The following is a 25,267-nucleotide window of genomic DNA, read 5'->3' on the forward strand; positions in this document are numbered from 1 at the left end:
TTACAGGATACAGTGCTGCACTTTTATTTTTAAATAGGTCTATAACTTTTTTGGTTTGCTGTCATGAACTACACTAGACTACAATGTTTGTGATATATTTTCTGCTACTACATGTTGCAAGTTTCTACTTGTTAAATTACTGACAGGATTGGTGTACCCTATATAAATTAACTATTATTCTGATAAGATTATCTATATATTTTTCCTATTTACTATGTTTATATGTATTCTTTTATTAATATACTAGATATATTTTAAGGAAAACATTTCCTCCCCAAATCCAATCAATAGATATTTATTCTTTTCCTCAGAACTCATGATAGCCAAACTAGCTAATTCTGGCCAAGAAATGTAAGTAATAGTACACCTAGTCTGTCCTTTTTTTCTGATCCCAGTAGCCCCTTTGGGTAGAAATCGTCCTGGTCTACCATAAAGCAGGACAACTCTCCACGATTGGAGATACATATATATGTATGTATGTATCTATCTATCTATCATCTATCTATCTATCTATCTATCTATCTATACATACATACATATATATACATGTATATATATATTTTTTTAATTTTTAAAATTGTGGCAAAAACACATAACATAAAATTTACCATCTTAACCATTTTAAAATACATAGTTCAGTACTCCTAAGTGTATTCATTTTGCTGTGCAATAGATCTCCAGAACTTTTCCATCTTGCAAAACTGAAACTTTATTACACGTACTAAACAACTTCCCACTTTCCCCTCTTCCCATCTCCAGGTAACCACCATTATATTTTCTGTTCCTATTAATTTGACTACTTTAGATACTTCATATAGGTGGAATCATATAGTATTTGACTTTTTGTGACTGGCTTATTTCACTTAGCATCATGTCTTCAAGGTTCATCCACATAGTAGCATGAGACAAGATTTCCTTCCTTTTAAAGACTGAATAATATTCCATAGTATGTGTATATCACAATTTATTTTGATCAGTTCATGGACCTTTGGATTGCTTCCACCTCTTGGCTATTGTGAATGCTATGAATGTAGGTGTGCAAGTCTCTCTTTGATACTCTGCTTTCAATTTTTGTGGACCTATACCTAGAAGTGGGATTGCTAGTTCATATGGTAGTTCTGTTTTTAATTTTTTGAGTAATGGGTATAGTTTGAACTGCCAAAAAAAGAGTCAAATATTAAATGCAATTTTTAGAATATTCTTGGGGAAATGAGCTACTAAGTTTTCTTAGAGTTAGGAAATATGCAGCTTCAAACATTTTCCTAGTGGAAAGGATCTAAGGCTGGTATATGGAGATGTAAATGGAAGCTAGAGACATAGCCAATCTGTCACATACTTGGAAAGACAAATATGTTACACCAATTTCTTTACAACGTTTCCTTTCTAAATATGAAACTGTATTTCTTCTGCATTCATTATAGTAGCCATTTTGGGGATTTCCTTTTCTTTTCTAATTTTTTCCTTCCAGAAAAATAACAATGCCTTTTATATTCAGAGGTATGGCTCTTGCCAGCAAAAGTTTCTAATGGGTGTGTTCCTGCTAGTATGGATGATGATGATGATGATGATGTGTATATGCTCTTGCCTAAGCTCTTTCCTAGAAATGATGAAAATACATGTTCCCCCTTTTTCTTCAGTCCCTCAAATCCAACCACATCATTTTAAGTGTATTTAAGTATTATAAATGATTTCTTAAAGTCATGGCTACCACCAGTCTTAATGAATTATATCTAATTTAATTGAATGTTCTTTTATTTTGGAAATTTAATATAACCAAAGTTGTGTTTTTATAACTTTTATCAGCAATGCAGAATTATAAAATACTCACCATTTCTTAACTATTGTATGGTATAGTACTATGTCTGTGTTAAGTACTTTTTGAATGAATTCGTGATTGAATGAGTAAACACTTAATCATTAATATAGAGTACTGTTTTCAATAATAAAACTAGGGAGAGCGCTTGTTCATTGGAATCAGCAAAGATGGCTTCCCTAAATACCTGGAAGATGCAGTTTTTAAAGGTCACATGGTAAGACAGCAAGAGAGGGATCACAGTGGATATTTAAGGTTATGAGGAAGGAGATTCTGTAGATGATACATAAGTGGTTGGTAATAATCTTAAGTTAAACAATCTGTATCTGAAGATAAAATGAAAGGCAGACGCAAACTGCAAGACCAAAATTCTCTGACAATCAGAAGCTGAAATAGGAGAAAAAATTATCATTCATAAAAACTGATATGTAAGGAAAAGAAAATGAATAATGCTAGTATGACACCTTTGGATATTTGATATATTAAATATACTAATTAAATACCAACATATATTAGTATATTTTGGGCAAGATATGGGTGGTATCTAATGTTTCTAACATGCATATGATTTTTCTAAGGTATTTGAATTGTGCCCAGAATTCATTTACTTTATTCTGTCAATTGATTATCAAGATGAATAACTTAGGAACCTAGGTTAAAATGAATAAGTGAAGTGGGTTTTCTTTGTAGTTTTTCTTTTTCTTTTGTAAAAGCTTTATTTAGGTATAATTGATATATGAAAAATTGCACTTATTTAATGTATATGTTTTGATGAATTTGGACATATGCTGGTAGGAGGGCAGAAATGGGGGATTGCAGTTTTTAATGTTAAAATTTTTGTGCTGTAAATTCTATATATATGTATTGCAAGGAACCTTCAAAAATGTCCAAGTAATTGCTAATATACTTCACTGTACACTCTCTCCACTTATGTTAGCAAATCTAATTTAAGAATATTTTTTCAACTTGTGATTTACTTGTCCCTCTATTACTTATGAGTACTTCAGTTTATTAACCATTGATGCTAATTATAGCTGAGAAAACTCAACTTCCCCAAACCTGTATATCAAATAACATATATTTGTATATATAAACACACACACATATATATATTTCATATGTATCTGATATATATTATATATGCATCTTTTACAGGGCTTTAGAGATATAAGTAATATATTAGTTCATTAAGTGTCTTCTTTTATCGAGTCATATTTTTGACCTTAGCTGAAATATATAAACACTGATTACTAGTTCTATCCAGAAGCCAGTGCAAGTTAAAAAATGTAAATAATAACCCAGTGCATTAGGGTTCTCCAGAGAAACAGAACCAATAGGATATATATAGATATATAAAAAGAGATTTGTTATGAGGGATTGGTTCATGTGATTTATGGAGGATGAAAAGTCCCACGATCTGTCATTTGCAAGTTGGAGGCCCAAGGAAGCCATTGGTGTAGGTCCAATTCAAACTTGAAGGCCTGAGAGCCAGGGGAGCCAATGGTGTAAGTCCCAGTTCGAGAGTCTGAAGACCTGAAAACCAGGAGCAGTGATGTCCAGAGTAAGGAAAGATGGATTGTCCCCAGTCAAATAGAGTAAATTCACACTTCCTCTGACTTTTTGTGCTATTCAGGCCCTCAATAGATTGGATGGTGCCCACCCATATTGGTGAGGGCAATCTTCTTTACTCAGTCTACCAATTCAAATGGTAATCTCTTCTGGAAACACCCTCAGAGATATACCCAGAAACAGTGTTTTTCCAGCTATCTGGGTATCTCTTAGCCCAGTCAGGTTGACACATTAAGTTAACCATCACATCTAGGTAATCCTATGCCATGAAGCATTTTTTCTTGTTCTTACTAATAAGTTTAATTTGAAAATCCAAGTTTTAATTGCCTTTATAATTTTAATAGCATTTATTGATTTTTATGATTATAAAACAAATACAAGTTGATAGTTGAAAATTGGGAAAATAAAGAAAAGCATAATGAAATAAGAACTTTGATCACTCTACTCAGAGATTAATACTAAGATATTACCTACTATTCCTTTTTCTATGCATATTTAATATAATTTCACACATTTACTTTAATATTATAAACTTTTTTACTGTAAAAATCATAAACATCTTACCATGCTATTAAATAGTTTTAGCAGTACACATTTATGTTTTAAAAGCATCATAGTATTCTATTGCATGGATATAGTACTATATCCTTGAACTATATCCCTTACTATATCCCTTGAACATCCGTGGATTTTGGTATCTGCAACAGGGTTGGGGTGGTGGTAGGGGTCCTAAAACCAATCCCTTCTGTGGATACCGAGGGCTGACTGTACTACAATTTATCTAGCAAATGTTCTATTGTTAGATATCTAGTTAGCTTCAAAATTTTTACTATTATAAATGCTGACATTTTGAATAATCATATACATTATTATACACATCTTTGAATATTTTCTCACAAAAGTATCTAGAAAGGGATTAGATTTTCTAAAGAATAAAAACAGATTTAGGGCCATTCAATTGCCCCAGAGAAAGGATATATGAATTTGTGCTCCTAATCATAGTGTTGGGGAATACTGTTGACTCATTATGATCATTATTAAGAAAAAGGTTAAAAATGGTCTTTCATCATTTTAATTTCTATTTCTTTGATAACTATATCTTTCTAGAGTAATTATAGCAATTATTATATAACTATAGTTATATAGTAACTATATGAACTAATATATAGTGGTTACTATATGTTGATTATTACATATTTCTTGATTACTTTGATTTATAGGTATATATAAATATATACACATGTATGTTATCTGATATATGGGTTTGGTGTTGTGAAATTTCTGAGCTGTAATTAGCATCAGTGGCTAATAAATTGAACTGAGGTTCATTCAACATCCATTTAATAAATATAATATCTTACACTTATATAACTTATATAACACTCTCTGCCAGGCACTATCGAGATATTATTTTATATAAATACACTATATATATGTAAAACACACACATATTTGTGTCAAAATAGCTATCAAAACAACCTTGTGAGTTGAGCGTATTTTTGTTACCCCGTTTTTCAGATGAGGAACTTGAAGCAAAAAGAGGCTAAATAACTTGTCAAAGTCACACAGCTACATTGCTAGTGAGTGCTATTTATGGGGTGGGAATTTGAATCCAGGTAGAGTCTGGCTCTACACTCTCAACTCATAGCTGCCACACTATAATACCTCCGAGTAAATTCGTTCAACACCTACTATGATCCAAGCATTGTGTTGTATTTGGGGTTGAAACACTGAACAAAGTCAGGCATGGCACTTAAATCTTAAAGTCTGACTTGAGAGATGGTTATGGTAAATATTATAAAATAATTGTATTAGTTATTAAATTACAATTTTAATGTAAGCTGTGAAGCTTAAGTCAAGGGTCTATGCAAGCACATAATTGAGACCTGACCTAGACTAAAGAGTCAGTGAGCCCTTCTTTAAGGAAGGGAAATTTAAGTTGCAAAATTAATGTCAAATTAATGTCAGAATTTATTTCATTTTTTTCAATTGCTGATCATTTCGTTGAACTACTTTTAATTGGAGTATGTGTCTACTCTTTACTAATTTAAATAGCTCTTTATAAATAATAGGTATTGAGTTATATCTGCCATATGTTAAAAATATTCTTCAAAGTTTTATGTTACTCATGTTTTTGACATTCAAAATAAGTCTGGTTCTAGACTGTTTATTTTGTTCCAGTGATCACACTGTATATTCTTTTTCTGGCTCATGTTATTTTGATTGTGATAGCTTTAAAGTAGTTCTTATTCTTCCACCCAACTGCTGAGCATAGCCTCCAGTCTCACCCCTCTGGGAAGCATGACCACAGACCACGGCCCTATGCAGAGCACATCTTATGGTCCACCTGGGCGGGGAGTCAAGCCAGCAGCCCTGTACAACTGTTGAGCATAGACTCTGGCCCCAGACCACCAGGGAACCTGAACAGTGACCCTGAGCAGCCTTGGAGCCCAGCCTACCTTATCACCCAGCTGCAAAGCTTCACCTACCAACTCATCCAGCAGCTGAGCCCAGCAAACAGTCCTACCTGATTGCTGAACACAGCCTGAAGCTCACCCAGGGACAGCACAGCCGGTGAACCTGCCCAACTGTCGAGCATAGCCTGCGGCTCCACCTGACCAGGGAGCCTGGAGTGCAACCTCGCTCAGCTGCGGAGCACAGTCTCCAGCCTCACCCAACTGTGGGGTACAGCTAGAGACCCCACATGACCAGAGAGTTGGGCCAGCAACCTCACCCAGCAGCAGAGCACAGTCAATGGCCGACCCGTTACAAAGCCCAGCTAGAGGTACCACCCAACTTCTGGGCACAGCCTGGGGCCCTGCCTGATCTCAGAGCACAGTGGGAGGCCCCATTCGACCCTATATCCCAGGCTCCAGCCCCACCTGAATGTAGAGACCAGCCAGCGTCACCATCTGGTCAGGGAGCACAGCTTGAGGCCCCACTTGACCAGGAGTGATTGCAGAGCATGGCCTGAAGCCCTAAACAATTGTGGAATCTAACTAGTGAAACTACTCTTCCAAGGAAAACAGCTTGCGACCCCTACTGATGAGAGGTGATTCCGGAGTTCAGCTAGTGGTCCTGCCTAATTGTGGAATATAGCCAGAAGCCCCACCAAATCAGGGAGCCCACCTAGCAGTCCCAACCAAAGGGTCCATTAAGGGATGAATGGATTAAGAAAATGCAATACTATTCAGCTATGAGAAAGGAAGAAATCCTGCTGTTTGCAACACCGTGGGTGAAACTTGAGGGCATTATGCCAACTGAAATAAGTCAGGCAGAGAAAGAAATACTGTATGATCTCACTTATGTGTGGAATCTTAAGGAAAAAAAAAAACCCATAGAAGCAGAGTAGATTGGTGGTTTCCTGGGGTGGGGGTGGGCAAAGGTGGTCAAAAGGTACAAACGTCCAGTTACAAGATGAGTAAGTTCTGGGGGTATAATATACAGCATGGTGACTATAGTTAAGAATAATATGTTGTATACTTAAAAGTTACTAAGAGAGTAAATCTTGTAAGTTCTTACCACACACACAAAAAATGGTAGCTATGCAAGGTGATGGATGTGTTAACTAATCCTATTGTGGTAATCATTTCACAGTATATGCATATCAAATCATCATGAGTACACCTTAAATTTATACAATGTTATATGTCAAATGTATCTTAATAAAGCTGGAAAAAAATTAAAGAATAAAACAGTTCTTATTATCAGAGAGTGCATGTTTATTTTTATTAGTAATCTTTTTCAATATATATCTGGTTATTTTTGCCTACTTAGTCTTACATATAAATTAAGGAATAATTATATATCGATACACAATAAAGTCCACTGGGATATTGATTAAAATTGCTTTAAATGTATAAATTCATTTGGGGAGAGTTCACATTACTATATAGTATTGAGATTTTTCATCTAAGAATGTAATATATCTTTTTAAATATTTACATCCTCTTTTGTATCCTTCAATTAAGCTTATAGTTTCTTTATCTAGTTTTCTTAAAGATACCTTGCCAAGTTTATTCGTAACTGCTTTGTATTTGTTGATGCTTTTATTGATAAATTCACTTTTTTGTTGTTGTTGTATAGCCTCAGTATTATTTGCTACAAGGTAGTGGTTCTCAACCAGGGGTGATTTTATGTCGTGGGGAATATTGGCACTGTCTGGAGACATATTTGTTGTCATAATATTGGGAGTGGGGTGGTGCTACTGCTGACTAATTGGTAGAAACCAGGAATGCTGCCAAACATCCTACAATACACAGGACAGCCCTTCATAGCAAAGAATTATCTGACCCAAAATGCCAATTGTATTAAGATCAAGAAACGCTGGTATAAGATAAAGCTATTATTTTTTTGAATGTTAATTTTGTAACTGCAAGTTTATTGAACTTTTTTTTTTTAAAAGGGTGAATGTATTTTTTTAAAAATTAATTAATTAATTTATGGCTGTGTTGGGTCTTCATTTCTGTGCGAGGGCCTTCTCTAGTTGCGGCAAGCGGGGGCCACTCTTCATCGCGGTGTGCGGGCCTCTCATTGTCGCGGCCTCTCTTGTTGCGGAGCACAGGCTCCAGACGCGCAGGCTCAGTAATTGTGGCTCACGGGCCTAGTTGCTCCGCGGCATGTGGGATCTTCCCAGACCAGGGCTCGAGCCCGTGTCCCCTGCATGGGCAGGCAGATTCTTAACCACTGCGCCACCAGGGAAGCCCCTTGAACTTTCTTAATTCTATTTTTTCCCTTTGATTATCTTCAATTTCCTCATGTATACTACAATATGGTAACTGTAATATATCCCCTTCTCTCCAATATTTGAATCTTATTTCATCTCTTATCTCATTATAGTTGCCAGAGTGTCCAGAATGTTAAATAATGATGCTGAAAACACCTTCGTCTCATTCCTATTTTGAATGGCAATACCTCTGGTTCAGCATTTCCCAAATTGTTTTATAGAATAGTGGTCCAACCAGATGCTTCACATTAAATAGTTTCTGTGAAAGTGCTACATATCATATCCTTCTCCAGCAGAGTTACAATTTATATTAACATATTAAAGAAACACTTTGAAAAATGATGCTAGAGTACAGTGGTTCTCAGTCTTGGGTGCACGTAAAATTACCCATGGAACTTAAAAAATACTCATGTCTGGATCCTACCTCCAGAGATTCTGAGTTAACTGATCTCCAGTGAGACCTAGGAATCAAAAAAAGTTCTTTTTAAATCTCTCTATGTGCTTCTAATGTACAACCAAGTTTGAAAACCACTGCTTTTGCTTCTCACCATTAAACATGAAGTTGGTTGTTGGTTTGAAATAAATAATTGTATCATGTAATGGATGAAATATTTTGCTCCTATTTAAAAAAGAGATTTAAAAATCAGGAATGCCAATTTGCAGTTTATTCTCTATTGCTTTTATTCAGCAGTCTTCTCTATGCTGTGTTTCCTGATCTCAGATTACTCTTTATTCTCAACTACTTGCTTTGGTTTCATAAATGCAGGATTCTTTCTAATCTCTTTGAAAAAAAAAAACAAATTAGATATTTTCTTATGTTTCTCATCATAAGACTAGAAGAAATAGTTTTATTATGATTCTTAAGGTGATCCCTTTCTTCTGATCTACAGTATCTCTTCATAAATCCAACCACATTTACAATTTTCTCACTTTGGAGAAATACACAGGTATACCAGCTTTTGTTTGTTGTGCCCACTTATCCTCTTTTCCTCACTACATCTCTTCTTGAAGGGAGTATGACTTGTCAGGAAGGATAGTGTCCACATTAACTTTCTGCATCTTGTCTTCACTTGCCCTCAGTGATTTAGAGGCTATCTCCTCCAATTACTTCCCAAACCTGTTCTTTCATAGGGGAAAACACTCTCATTGAGTATCTTCTTATATTTGTTGAGATACTTTTTCTACATTTCAGCACCATTATAAGTTTTTACCTTTTTTTTTTTTTTAAATATTTTGCAGTTCACTTCTAGAAGAGTGTGAGAGGGAGGGAAATTAACACTTCTGATTACATGCCCACTTTACCTGGAATCTGTCATCTTAATTCTCTTTAACACATAAAGCCCATATAATGGCCTTCATAAATTAATAGAACTTTCTATTTTACTTATTCTTTTAAAAAATTTTATTGAAATATAATTGACTTACAATATCATATCAGTTTCAAGTGTACACTGTAGTGATTAAGTACTTTTATACATTATGAGATGATCACCACAATAAGTCTTTTTACCGTCTGTCACCATACAGTTATTATAATATTATTGGCTGTATATTTTACTTATTATTTATTATTTCTAACATTTTATATCTCTTTGCCAAGTACATTCATTCAATATCTAAATCCTCCATCTAATCCATTAATGATTATTGCTATAGTTCTGTTTCTGCTTCTTTTTGATGATGTGTACACCAATATTAACCATTTGTAAAAAAATTAAAAGGTACTTTGTGAAAAGCAAATTAAAATTTACTGTGGGTAACGGGTAGATTTGAGAAGAAAACACTTTTCAGTGTACGTTACCAAGTCCAATAAATGCCATGTTCTCCGCTAGAAATGATCACTTTCTATTGAAAGCATATTAGAGAGGCTATATGTAGATACTAACACAGTTTATTTCAATGCACACAAGAAATCATTTGGATAATGCATATTATTTTTACTCACTATCAACAGAACCCATTGCTTTAAGACAAATAAGATACAATAGTTATATAAGTGACTACCAGATGTGCTTAAAGAACTGCACTGGATATATATTCTTTTGAAAAAAAATTAATATTCTAACTGAAGCCAGATTCATAGCTTGGCAAAAAATAGCACTGTACAATATTCTGGGTAATTATTTGTCTCCTAATTCACTGTAGCAGCTTCAACATCCATGTTGTATGATTACAAAGTGAACAAAGTGGTTTTTGAACTTTATTCAAAAATATTTGATCATTTTTAAAGTAATGTTGCAGTCCTTTAGACTATATAATGGCACTTGAGTCATTTTAGTATGTTCTAATAGTCTATATCTGACTCCCTCAAGTGTTTACTTTAATCAACTTTTTTAAAGCACATTACCTGTTGATTTGGGCTTCCCGTTCAGACCCATAGTCTTCTTGATGATCACTGCTTATCAATAGTTTGAGGAAAATTGATGCCTTTAAAGACAGAGGTGATGATTTGATTGTCTCACTTTATTGAAGAGATATTGCACAGCTTAAATATAAAGAAAATCTCTATAATTTAAACCATTTCCACACCAACATGCATGACAAAATATGAGATATGTTCACATAAAAAGTCGCCTCCAGATACAATAAAAAGCATGCTTAAGAATGCAGGAGGTCATTCCAAGGAAAACTTGAAAAAGTGTTATGGAGAATTTGAAGCATTTTAATGGATTAATATCATAGTGCTATTCAAACAATAAAATTAAGCAAAAGTATACAAATACTGTAACAAAATATAAGTTATAATTTCACAAACATTATTTGTGAGGAATATAAGCATTATATATTATATTATATTTTCTCAAACATGTTAAGCATTAGGGCAGTGAGACTATTCTATATGATACTGTAATGGTGGATACATGACATTATGCATTTGTCAAAGCCCATAGAACTTTATAACAGAAAGAGTAAACTTTAATGTATTAACATGTTTTAAAAATCATTTAGGAGGTTGAGGAATCCCAGGAAAGAATTCAGACTGTGACAAAAGAATCTAATTGAACCACAAATGTATGAAACAATCTCACTGAAGAGGATGGGAGAATAAGGTACTGACCTGAGTAACTTGGGAAATGAGTGGAGAATGAGTGGAGTCTGTAAGACTAAAGTTAAAGGGAAATGTACATATAAGCACTGCACTCAAGTTGATAAAGTTGTTTCCCATGAGAGTATGGGTTAATAATTCTGAAACCATCATATAGGTATATACGACTTGAACAGTTAAGTTAATTGATGGTAGATGTTGGGAGCCAGATTTCTTACTGTTGGAGTTTGAGATTATAGATAATCAATGAGAGGAGGCTATGATTCATGTGATAATGGATTAGAATCGAATACAACAGTATGAACACATTTAGTTTAATGCAATACAAATGGAGATTATATTTGCATATATATACATATTTATACATATATATAATATGTGTGTGTACATGGGTTAGGTGTATGTGTGTGTGTATGTACATGGGTTAGTATACACACATATATTTCTTTGCTGTATCAGCTGAAAGGGCCTAGAAGCAATGGCAGCCCAGTAATAAAAGCACTTCTAGCACTCTGATCTTGGTTTCTAATACCATTATACAACAAAAGGAACCAGGGCTCTTTGAAGAAGTAGCTCATTCTGGGACTGGGGCTGGGAATACATAAGATGAGCCTGGAGATTCTTTAGTTCCAGAAAATAAGGGCTAAAGGAAAAAGAAAAGATAAAAGTGTGTCAAAGGGACACAAGGGCCAACTTTAAGGGCTCCCAATGGCCAAAGTTAGAATAATTTGAATAATAAAATAAATAAAGTAATATTAGCTTATAACACAAAGTATAAAATAGATATCCTCGAGTCCATACTGATATAAATAAATGATATAATACTAAATAAGTGGGAGAGAAGAGACAAATATTCCATTCTGAAGAATTTCAAATAATTTAGGTAGATATTCCAACCTCAAGGAAGTAGAGCATAACTCCACAGTGGAGTTATAGGCTACATACAGTGACCTCCTTCCAAAGAGTACAGGGTTAAAGGATGAAGAAACCTAACAAACACTAGCTCATCCAGGTGAACAAGATTAACATCAACAGTGATAAGCCATGTAACCTTGATGAGATGAAATGAGAATGGCAATTCACCTCTGTGATCTTCTTACCAAAAACCTATAACCCCAGTCTAATCATCAGATATATGAGGAAACATCAGACAAATCCCAATTGAGGGATAGTCTACAAAACACCTGACCAGTACTCCTAGGAGCTGTCAAGGTCATCAAAAACTAGGAAAGTCTGAAAAATTGTCATAGCCTATAGGAAACTAAAGAAACATGATTACTAAATGTAATGTGATATCTTGGATGAGATCTGAGAATATAAAAAGGACATTAGGTAAAAAATAAGGAAATCTTAATAAAGTATGTGCTTTAGTTAAAAATGATGTATTAATATTGGTTCTTACTGTGACAAATGTATTGTACTAATATAGATCTTAGTTAATACAGGAAACTGGCTGAGGGGGTATGAGAACTCTGTATTATCTTTATAATTTTTTTGTAAATCTAAAATCATTCTAAAATAAAAGTTTATTTAAAAAGAATGCAAAAAATAAAGCTGCTGCATTGAAGATACAAAAAATACCAGATTGAAATTATAGCAATAAAAACTACAATATATGAGATGAAAAATACACTGAATGGGATTAATGGCAGATTAAACATAGCAGGAGATTAATGAATTTGAGGAAATAGCAATAGGAACTTCCAAAAGAAATTCAGAGAGAAAAAATAATTTAATTTTTAAAATTATACAAAGTATTGATGAACTGTGGGACAACTTTAGGTGGCCTAATGTATGTGTATTTAGAGTCCTCAAAAATGGAGAAAGGAACAGAAAAAAAGTAAAGAAAAATAGCTGAATATTTTCCAAATTTGACAAAAATTATAACTCCAAATACCCAAGAAGTTCAGTGACAATCAAGTGCAAGAAACATGAAGGTAAACATACCAACATACATCAAAATTATTTACTCAAAATCAGCAGTAAAGAGAAAATCCTAAAAGCCACCAGATGGGGGGAAAAGATACTCCATGTGCAAAGAAAGAGATGTAAGGATGACATCAGATTTCTCATCAGAAATAATGCAAGTGAAAAGTCAGTGGAGCAACAACTTTAAAATAATGAAGGGAAAAAACTCATAGATAAGCTGTAATAATTTATCGTTGGCAACCTGAACTATAAGAGTTAAAGGAAGTTCTTCAGGCAGAAGAAAAAGTATTCCGGATAGAAATATGGGTAAGGACAGAAGGGAGAGATTACAAAGGAGTATAAAAAAGCTTTTGAGGATGATGGATATATTCATTGTTTTGATAGTGGTGATAGTTACCTAGGAGGAGACATATGTCAAAACTTATCAAATTGTACACTTTAAATATGTGTGGTTTACAGTTAAAAAATACATACAACTACCATATACCCAGTTATTTCCCATCTAAATATTTATAAAATAGAAATAAAAGTGTATAACCATACAATGACTTGTACACTAGCGTTGACAGAAGCTTTATCATAATATCCCTAAACTGGAAGCAACCCAAATTTCCATCAACAATTGAATGGATAAGTAGTATATTCATACAGTGGAATACTACTCAGTGGAGAAAAAGGAATGAGCTATTGATATCCTTAACAAAATGGATGAATCTCAAAATAAACTGCTGATTATAGACACAAAAAGACTGCATACTTTATGATTCCATTTATATAAAGTTCTAGAGAATGCAAATTAATTTGACAGAGTAATGGTTGCATAGGAAGGGGAAGCTTGAAGATAAACTTCTGCACCAAACCCCAACCAAATAAATCACATTTTTTCAAAATGATAGGTGAAGTGATAATAATAAATAAAATTAACATAGCTACAGGTATTTAATGACCTGGATAGCCAAGTCAGGGATTTTTCAAGATGATAGTACAAAAGGGTAAAGAGATGAGAAGTATGAGTGAAATGTTCTGACATGGAATACTTTAAAAAATAAGTTCCATAATCACAGAAAGGAGCAGTGGAAATATTCAAAGAAATATAAAAACTACAGAAATTTATACACATGCACACATGTACACAATTACTTGACATATTTGAGTGAGGTGTACATTTATTCAGTTCTGAAAGCCCTGACTCTCAAGAAGACATTCAGCATTTCCTTTCTGTGAAATGTTTACACATCCAGTTAATAGGATCATTTCAGACCACAAAAATTTTTCTCCCCATCTGCTCCTAAGTTAGGCCTTTCATAATTTGTTTATTAAATGACAGTCTTTAAATATTTTTGTATTTTTCCATGTAGAATCTTAAATTTTCAGCTGAATCGCTGAAAGAGATCTATCACAGTAGGATCAATAGCTTAGGTTATAAAATTTTTAAAAATGTAAATTAAACCTCTGATACCTGCTATTTTTCTTTTTTTTTTTTTTAATGCAAAGACCAGGATTCCACTGAAATGAGAAGACTGAGTGTTCTTTTGACTAATTCTCGTAATGTCTTTGAAAATAAATTGTATTAGAGAGAATATGGAAAATATGTAAATAACAGGCACTTAAGTCTAATTCAATTATTTAAAGACATAATGTAACCTACCATTTTTTCCTCTTGGATGACAAAAGGCAGGACATTAAACAAAGGAAATTGATAAAATAAAGCATGCTTCTAATTTTGCAAGACTGATATTTTTTCTCTAACAGGTACCTGAAAAGTTATCAGATGCTGCATTTTAAAAGTCTAGTTATATACCTGTATCAATGTAGTACGAAGAGCACAGGACTGAGAGTCAGAAGAATCAATTTCTTGGCTGTGATCTAATCATATACTAGCAGTGTAATCTTGGTGGTACTATTAATGAGTTCCAGATCTAATTCCTCACTCATAAAATGGGATAGTAATGTGTACTCTGCATCTCTGATGGGGTTGCTGAGAGAATTGAATGAGACAGTAGATGTGGAAAAGCACTGAAAAGTATTGGGCATTAATTTAAACCTAATTTAACTAATTTAAATTAATTTAAAGTAATCTTTACATTAATTCATTCAAATGCATTTATTTGTACTTTTATATCTAAGTACATATACAGTGGTCAACAACAACAAAAAAATCCTCATAAATATGTGTTCTACTTGAGCATACATTGTAGTACAAGGGGACATATAACAGACATTAAATGGTGATAAGGGCTACAGAGGAAAATAAGTTGGAAAATAATAGAGGCTGTTGAGAAGTAGGGAAATTGATGCAACTTTCAGTAAGATAATCCGAGAAGGCCTCATTAAGAAGGCTACAAAGATCTGAAGGGAGTAAATGAATGAGCTATACGGATATCTGGCAGAAGTGTGCTTCAGTCAAAGTAAACAACAAATGCAATAGCCCTGAAGGTGACCTATGTCTGGAGGAGCAACAAGGATGCCATTTTGGCAAGTGTGCAGTTCATTTGGAAAACAGCAGTATAAGGCAAGCTCAGAAAGATAAAGGGGTCCATATTACATAGAGCCCTGTAAGCCATTTTAAGGACTATGTCTTTTATATTAAAGAATTCGAGAAGTGATATGAACTGAATTGCATTTAGGAGAATACATGAGAAGAGGACAAAGGTAGAAGCAGAGGTTTAGCAACAATCCAGAAGAGAGATAAGGCTGGAAATAGGGGTGGAGACAAATGGACTGATTCTGTATGTTTTAAAATATTGACTATGTGGGTGGCTCCAAATAGTGAGGCGTTTCCTCCCCCTTAGTCTTTTGTGGCTTCATTTTTTAAAAAAAGTCTGGCATAAGCACAGAAAATTGCATAATTAGTAAGTATACATTGGTAAATTTTTAAAGTGATTACACTATGTAGTCATAATCCAGATTAAAAAAAACCCAGAATATTGACAACATATCAGAAGCCCCTTTCATGTCCACTTCCAGTTGTTACCACCTCCACCGCAGTAATCATTATAATGACTGATATAGCCATATACGAATTTTACACAATTTTGAATTTTACTGAAATGAAACAATACATTATGGACTCTTGTGTATGGCTTCTTTCACTCAACATTATGTTTATGAGATCCATCCATGTTGTTACAAAAGTTTCGTATATTTTTATTGTTGTATAGCATTCCATTGCATGAATATTCCCCAATTTTTTCCCCCAATTTTACTCTTTTGGACATTTGAGTCATTTTCATCTTTGGGTTAGGTTGAATAGTACTGCTGTGAACATTCTTGTATATAGCTTTTGTAGAACATACATTTGCATTTCTGTTGAGTGTATGCATAAGAGTGGAATTGTGTCATAGAGTGTGTGTGTATGTTTGTGTGTATATATATATAGCTTTACTGGGTCCTGTTGGTTTTCCAGAGTGATTGTACCAATGTACACTCTTACTATCAATACATGAAAGTTCCAGTTCTTCCACATCCTGCAAGAATTTGTTATTTTTCATCCTTTTCAGTTAAACCATTTTGGAGAGTGTATAATGATATTACACTATGGCATTGATTTTCATTTCTCTATTGACTAATGTGAAAGAGCATCTTTTCATATGTTAACTGGCCATTTGATTGTACTCTTTTGTGAAGTGTCTGTTCAAGTATTTTATCCATTTTTCTGTTGGGCTGTTTGCCTTTCTTATGGCTTTGTAGAAGTTATTTATGGCTTTCTTATGGCTTTCTTATGGATTTGTAGAAGTTATTTACATATTCTGGATACAGATTCTTTCTCAGATACATGGATTGGAAAACTATTTTTCACTCTGCTGCTTGAGTTTGTACTCTCCTAAAGGTCTTTTTTGATAAAAAGAAGTTTAAATCTTTTTCCCTTTGTAAATCAGAAAGAGAAAGACAAATACTATATGATATCCCTTATATGTGGAATCTAAAATTTGTCGTAAATGAACTTATCTGTGAGGCAGGAACAGATTCACAAACAGAACAGACATGTGGTAGCCAAGGGGGAAGGGGGTGGGGGAGGGTTGGAGTGGGAGTTTGGGGATAGCAGATGAAAACTAGTATATATAGAATGGATTAAACAACAAGGTCCTACTGTATAGGCACAGGGAACTGTATTCAATATCCTGTGATAAACCATAATGGAAAAGAATATAAAAAAAGAATGTATAACTGAATCAGTTTGTTGTACAGCAGAAATTAACACAACATTGAAGATCAACTATACTTCAATTAAAATTTTTTCCCTTTATTTAACACTTTCTGTGTTCTCTTGAAGAAAATATTATCTAATTCTATTTATGTTTCACATTCAGTAACACAATTTTTATGTAATTGATTTTTGTGTATGACAGGTTGGAGGAAAGATAAAGTTTTTTTCCATATGAGTAATCAAGCTCATTTGTTGAAAATTTTATCTTTTTCACATTTTACTACACTAATAGTGGAACAGTACAGCAAGTCCAGAAACAGAACCACATATATATCCATATATACGTGGTTCTGTTTCTGGACTTGCTGTACTGTTTCACTATTCTGTATTACTAATAGCATACTGTCTTAATTATTATAGCCTTATAATAATTTTTATATCTAATAATGTAAGTATTCCAGCTTTGTTCTTTTTCAAGATTGTGTTGGCTATTCTTGTCCCTACATATTTTCATGTAGATTTATAATCAGATTGTCAATTTCTACAAAAAATTAAAACTTCTAGGATTTTTACTGTGATTCATTGAATAGATCAATTTGTGGGAAAAGTGATTACAATATTGTGTCCTTCTATATATGAACATGATAAATTCTACTTACTTGGGTCTTTAATTTCTCACAAAAAATGTTTTCTAATTTGTATTTTAAAGGCTTTGCACATATTTTATTTTATTTTCTCGAAGGATTTGATACTTCTCATATTACTAAAAAGGACTTATATTAAACTTCACTTTCTATTTGTAGCTATATAAATAAATACAGCTTTTAAAGTGCTGACCTTGTATCAAGCAACCTTGCTCAATTGACTATTTTTAAAAATTTTGTTTTATATATTTTTTATACAGCAGGTTCTTATTACTTATCTATTTTATACGTATTAGTGTATATATGTCAATCCCAATCTCCCTATTCATCCCACCACCACCACCACCACCACCCCTGCCATTTTCCCCGCTTAGTGTCCATAGGTTTGTTCTCTACATCTGTGTCTCTATTTCTTCCCTGCAAACCGGTTCATCTGTACCATTATTCTAGGTTCCACATATATGTGTTAATACACGATATTTGTTTTTCTCTTTCTGACTTACTTCACTCTGTATGACATTCTCCAGGTCCATCCACATCTCTACAAATGACCCAATTTTGTTCCTTTTAATGGCTGAGTAATATTCCATTGTACGTATGTACCACATCTTTTTTATCTATTCGTCTGTCGATGGGCATTTAGGTTGCTTCCATGACCTGGCTATTGTAAATAGTGCTTCAATGAACATTGGAGTGTATGTGTCTTTTTGAATTCTGGTTTTCTCTGGGTATATGCCCAGTAGTGGGATGGCTGGGTCATATGGTAATTGCGTTTTTAGTTTTATAAGGAACCTCCATACTGTTCTCCATAGTGGCTGTATCAATTTACATTCCCACCAACAGTGCAAGATGGTTCCCTTTTCTCCACACCCTCTCCAGCATTTGTTGTTTGTAGATTTTCTAATGATGCCCATTCTAACTGGTGTGAGGTGATACCTCATTGTAGTTTTGATTTGCATTTCTCTAATAATTAGTGATGTTGAGCAGCTTTTCATGTGCTTCTCGGCCATCTGTATGTTTTCTTTAAAGAAATGTCTATTTAGGTCTTCTGCCCATTTTTTGATAGGGTTTATTTTTTCTTTAATATTGAGCTGCATGAGCTGTTTTATATATTCTGGAGATTAATCCTTTGTCCGTTGATTCGTTTGCAAATATATTCTCCCATTCTGAGGGTTGTCTTGTTTATGTTTTCCTTTGCTGTGCAAAAGCTTTTAAGATTAATTAAGTCTCATTTGTTTATTTTTGTTTTTATTTCCATTACTCTAGGAGGTGGGTCAAAAAAGATCTTGCTGTGGTTTACATCAAAGAGTTTTTTTCCTAGTTTTCCTCTAAGAGTTTTATAGTGTCTGGTCTTACATTTAGGTCTCGAATCCATTTTGAGTTTCTTTTTGTGTATGGTGTTAGGGAGTGTTCTAATTTCATTCTTTTACATGTAGCTGTCCAGTTTTCCCAGCACCACTTATTGAAGAGACTGTCTTTTCTCCATTGTATACCCTTGCCTCCTTTGTCAGAGTTTAGTTGACCATATGTGCGTGGGTTTATCTATGGGCTTTATATCCCGTTCCATTGATCTATATTTCTGTTTTTGTGCCAGTACCATATTGTCTTGATTACTGTAGCTTTGTAGTATAGTCTGAAGTCAGTGAGTCTGATTCCTTCAGCTCCGTTTTTTTCCCTCAAGACTGCTTTGGCTATTCGGGGTCTTTTGTGTCTCCATACAAATTTTAAGACTTTTTGTTCTAGTTCTGTGAAAAATGCCACTGGTAAATTGATAGGGATTGCATTGAATCTGTAGATTGCTTTGGGTAGTATAGACATTTTTACAATATTGATTCTTCCAATCCAAGAACATGGTATATCTCTCCATGTGTTTGTATCATCTTTGATTTCTTTCATCAGTGTCTTATAGTTTTCTGAGTACAGGTCTTTTACCTCCTTATGTAGGGTTATTCCTAGGTATTTTATTCTTTTTCTTGCAATGGTGAATGGGATTGTTTCCTTAATTTCTCTTTCTGATCTTTTGTTGTTAGTGTATAGGAATGCAAGAGATTTCTGTGCATTAATTTTTTATCCTACAACTTTACCAGATTCATTGATTAGCTCTAGTAGTTTTCTGGTGGCATCTTTAGGATTCTCTATGTATAGTATCATGTCGTCTGCAAACAGTGACAGTTTTACTTCTTCTTTTCCAATTTGTATTCCTTTTATTTCTTTTTCTTCTCTGATTGCCGTGGCTAGGACTTCCAAAACTATGTTGAATACTAGTGGCGAGAGTGGACATCCTTGTCTTTTTCCTGATCCTAGAGGAAATGCTTTCAGTTTTTCACCATTGAGAATGATGTTTGCTCTGGGTGTGTTGTATATGGCCTTTATTATGTTGAGGTAGGTTCCCTCTATGCCCACTTTCTCGAGAGTTTTTTATCATAAATGGGTGTTAAATTTTGTCAAAAGCTTTTTCTGCATCTCTTGAGATGATCATATGGTTTTTATTCTTCAATTTGTTAAAATGGTGTATCACATTGATTGATTTCGGTATATTGAAGAATTCTTGCATCCCTGGGATAAATCCCACTTGTTCATGGTGTATGATCCTTTTAATGTTTTGTTGGATTCTGTTTGCTAGTATTTTGTTGAGGATTTTTGAATCTATATTCATCAGTGATATTGGTCTGTAATTTTCTTTTTTTGTAGTATCTTTTTCTGGTTTTGGGATCAGGGTGATGGTGGCCTCATAGAATGAGTTTGGGAGTGTTCCTTCCTCTGCATTTTTTGGGAAGAGTTTGAGAAGGATGGGTGTTAGCTCTTCTCTAAATGTTTGATAGAATTCACCTGTGAAGCCATCTGTTCCTGGACTTTTGTTTGTTGGAAGATTTTTAATCACAGTTTCAATTTCACTACTTATGTTTGGTCTGTTCATATTTTCTATTTCTTCCTGGTTCAGTCTTGGAAGGTTATGCCTTTCTAAGAATTTGTCCTTTTCTTCCACCTTGTCCATTTTATTGGCATAGAGTTGCTTGTAGTGGTCTCTTAGGATGCTTTGTATTTCTGCAGTGTCCATTGTAACTTCTTCTTTTTCATTTCTAATTTTAATGATTTGAGTCCTCTCCCTCTTTTTCTTGATGAGTCTGGCTAACGTTTTATCATATTTGTTTATCTTCTCAAAGAACCAGCTTTGAGTTTTATTGATCTTTGCTATTGTTTTCTTTGTTTCTATTTCATTTATTTCTGCTCTGATCTTTATGATTTCTTTCCTTCTACTAACTTTGGGTTTTGTTTGTTCTTCTTTCTCTAGTTTCTTTAGGTGTAAGGTTAGATTGTTTATTTGAGATTTTTTCTTGATTCTTGAGGTAGGCTTGTATTGCTATAAACTTCCCTCTTAGAACTGTTTTGCTGCATCCCATAGGTTTTGGGCCATCGTGTTTTCATTGTCATTTGCTTCTAGGTATTTTTTAATTTCCTCTTTGATTTCTTCAGTGATCTCTTGGTTATTTAGTAATGTATTGTTTAGCCTCCATGTGTTTGTGTTCTTTATGTTTTTTTCCCTGTAATTCATTTCTAATCTCATAGAGTTGTGGTTAGAAAAGATGCTTGATATGATTTCAATTTTCTTAAATTTACCGAGGCTTGATTTGTGACCCAAGATGTGATCTATCCTGGAGAATGTTCTGTGTGCACTTGAGAAGAAAGTGTAATCTTCTGTTTTTGGATGGAATGTCCTATAAATATCAATTAAATCTATCTGGTCTATTGTGTCATTTAAAGCTTCTGTTTCCTTATTAATTTTTTGTCTAGATGATCTGTCCGTTGGTGTAAGTAAGGTGTTAAAGTCCCCCAGTATTATTGTGCTACTGTCAATTTCCTCTTTTATAGCTGTTAGCAGTTGCCTTATGTATTGAGGTGCTCCTATGTTAGGTGCGTATATATTTATAATTGTTATATCTTCTTCTTGGATTGATCCCTTGATCATTATGTAGTGTCCTTCCTTGTCTCTTGTAACATTCTTTATTTTAAAGTCTATTTTATCTGATATGAGTATTGCTACTCCAGCTTTCTTTTGATTTCCATTTGCATGGAATATCTTTTTCCATCCCCTCACTTGCAGTCTGTATGTGTCCCTAGGTCTGAAGTGGGTCTCTTGTAGACAGCATATATATGGGTCTTGTTTTTGTATCCATTCAGCAAGCCTGTGTCTTTTGGTTGGAGCATTTAAGCCATTCACGTTTAAGGTAATTATCGATATGTATATTCCTATTACCATTTTCTTAATTGTTATGGCTTTGTTTTTGTAGGTCCTTTTCTTCTTTTGTTTTTCCCACTTAGAGAAGTTCCTTTAGCATGTGTTGTAGAGCTGGTTTGGTGGTGCTGAATTCCCTTAGCTTTTGCTTGTCTAGAAATCTTTTGATTTCTCCATCGAATCTGAATGAGATCCTTGCTGGGTAGAGTAATCTTGGTTGTGGGTTCTTCCCTTTCATCACTTTAAATATATCGTGCCACTCCCTTCTGGGTTGTAGAGTTTCTGCTGAGAAATCAGCTCTTAACTTTCTAGGAGTTCCCTTGTATGTTATTTGTCATTTTCTCCTTGCTGCTTTCAATAATTTTTCTTTGTCTTTAATTTTTGTCAGTTTGATTACTATCTGTCTCAGTGTGTTTCTCCTTGGGTTTATCCTGCCTGGGACACTCTGCACTTCCTGGACTTAGGTGGCTATTTCCTTTCCCATGTTAGGGACTTTTTCAACTATAATCTCTTCAAATATTTTCTCAGGTCCTTTCTCTCTTCTTCTTCTGGGACCCCTATAATGCGAATGTTGGTGCATTTAATGTTGTCCCAGAGGTCTCTTAGGCTGTCTTCGTTTCTTTTCATTCTTTTTTCTTTATTCTGTCCCATGGCAGTGAATTCCACCATTCTGTCTTCCAGGTCACTTATCCGTTGTTCTGCCTCAGTTATTCTGCTATTGATTCCTTCTAGTATATTTTTCATTTCAGTTATTGTATTGTTCATCTCTGTTTGTTTGTTCTTTAATTCTTCTAGGTCTTTGTGAAACATTTCTTGCATCTTCTCAATCTTTGCCTCCATTCTTTTTCTGAGGTCCTGGTTCATCTTCACTATCATTATTCTGAATTCTTTTTCTGGAAGATTGCCTATCTCCACTTCATTTAGTTGTTTTTCTGGGGTTTTATCTTGTTCCTTCATCTGGTACAAAGTCCTCTGCCTTTTCATTTTGTCTGTCTTTCTGTGAATGTGGTTTTCTTTCCACAGGCTGCAGAATTTGCTCAATTAACTTCTTAATACTAATTGTAAATTATTTTGGATTCCCTACATGCACAGTCATGTAAAATTAATTCTACAAATCCAGAAACTTTATTTCTCCCCTTCCAATTTTTGTGACTTTTATTTTTTCTTCTTGCCAAGTAACACTAACTAGGACCTTTAGTACAATGTTTAATGGAAGTGGTAAGAGCCAGTATCCATGCAATGTTCCTGTTCTTAGGGAACTTGAGTTCAATTATTCATTATTAAATTTAATGTTTTCTGCAGCTTATCTTACAGATTTTTTAGGTTTAAGAAAGTTTTCTTCGATCCCTATCTGGATAATTTTTATCATGAATAAGGGTTGAATTTTATCAAATATTTGTTCTGCTTCTATTGTGTTCGTTATAATTTTCTCTTTTTCTTGTTAATATGAGATTATAATTATTGATTGTTTTATTGAATAATTATTAATTTTTAAATGTTAAACCAATGTTGCACTCCTGGGACAAGCCTCACTTGGCTATGATGTATCATATTCTTGCATATATCAGTATTCAGTTGCTAGCATTTTGTTTAGAATATTTGTGTCACTGTTTAAAAGAATGATCCAAATATATGTGGTCTACAAGAGATACATTTTAGATTTAAAGACACTAATTGTTTTAATCTAAAAGAATTTAAAGAGATATATCATGCAAGGAGTATCCAAAAGAGAGCGGAGTGGGCATACTAATATGAGATAAAATAGACTTGAAGGCAAAAATGTTTCTAAAGACAAAAAAGCAATTTTATAATGATAAGAGGGGCAATTCTTCTAACAGACATAACAATTATAAACATAAATTTACCTAACCACATAAATCCACAGTATAAGTAGTTGAAACTGAAATAAGTTAAGGGAGAAATAGGCAATTCAATAATAATAGTAGGGCAAATAAATCACTCACTTTGGTCAATGGATAAGACAGCTAAGAACAAGGAAATAGGAGACTTGAGCAATGCTGTAAACCAGCTAGACCTAATATACATCTGTAAAACACTCCATCCAATAACAGCAGGATGAAAATTCTTTTCAACTGAAGATGGAATATTCTGTAGGATAGATGATATTTTAAGCCATAAAATAAGTCAAATAAATTTTAAATGATTTACTTGTATAAAATATGTTCTCTAGCTACGATGGAATACTGACTTTATGAAAATAAAAAGGGTTATAAGAGAATGCTGTGAACAGTTGTATGTCAAAAAAACCAGTTAACTAGATGAAATGGACAAATTTCTAGAAGGACACACACTACTGAAACAAGCTCAAGAAGCAAATAAGAGTGAAAAACATTAAGAGGATCAGGTCATCAGTTCACATGACCCAATATCTAATGGGAATCCAAAAACAGAGACTATATAACATAGAAGAGAGGAAACTATGGAAGTCATAACAAAATTTTATGAAGCTAAAGAACATGAATTAAGGGCTCATTGTGTACCCAGTGCAATAAATGAAAGAAGTGAGTAATTGGAAAACAAAACCAAACAAACAAAAAGATCTATACCTAAGTGCATCTCTTTGAAAGTTTGGAACTCCAAGGATAAAAAGAAGCTTCCAGAGAACAGTATGTAAGACATAAAAGCAAACAGAGAAACACACATCACATAGATTAATCTCATCTAGTCTAAATTGTTTTTTTGCTTATTCCAAGGTACTGACCAATGGCCGGTGCTATGAAATGTATTAAGTAAAGATAAATGATGCTCTGTAACCATGGGTCCATGAGTGTTTCAAGGGTAGAGATTAACATTTTGTCAGCACTGTGTAATAATAATTGGATTGATGATTTTGCAATGGGTTTTTGTGAGGCTTGGGGAATTTCAGTGATTAAGGCTAGTCACATAGGTAGTATATGCTTACTTGATCAGTTTACTATAAAATACTCACACAATGAATAGACTTTGGGCTTCCTGGTACCCAAATGATGTGCGTTCACACTCGTAATCATTTGAGATCTGGAACCAAAGTGCATCCTTGCATGATCCAACAGTTGGAAGAAAAGAAGCCAGCACCTGAGATCTTTGGATATTTGTCAATGCATATCCTTCTTTTTCTGATGCTGTGTTATATCCTTTGCCTGTTATGAAACTCTTTGA

Source organism: Balaenoptera borealis, assembly GCF_965194805.1.
Source record: "Balaenoptera borealis genome assembly, chromosome: X".
Taxonomy (NCBI): Eukaryota; Metazoa; Chordata; class Mammalia; order Artiodactyla; family Balaenopteridae; genus Balaenoptera; species Balaenoptera borealis.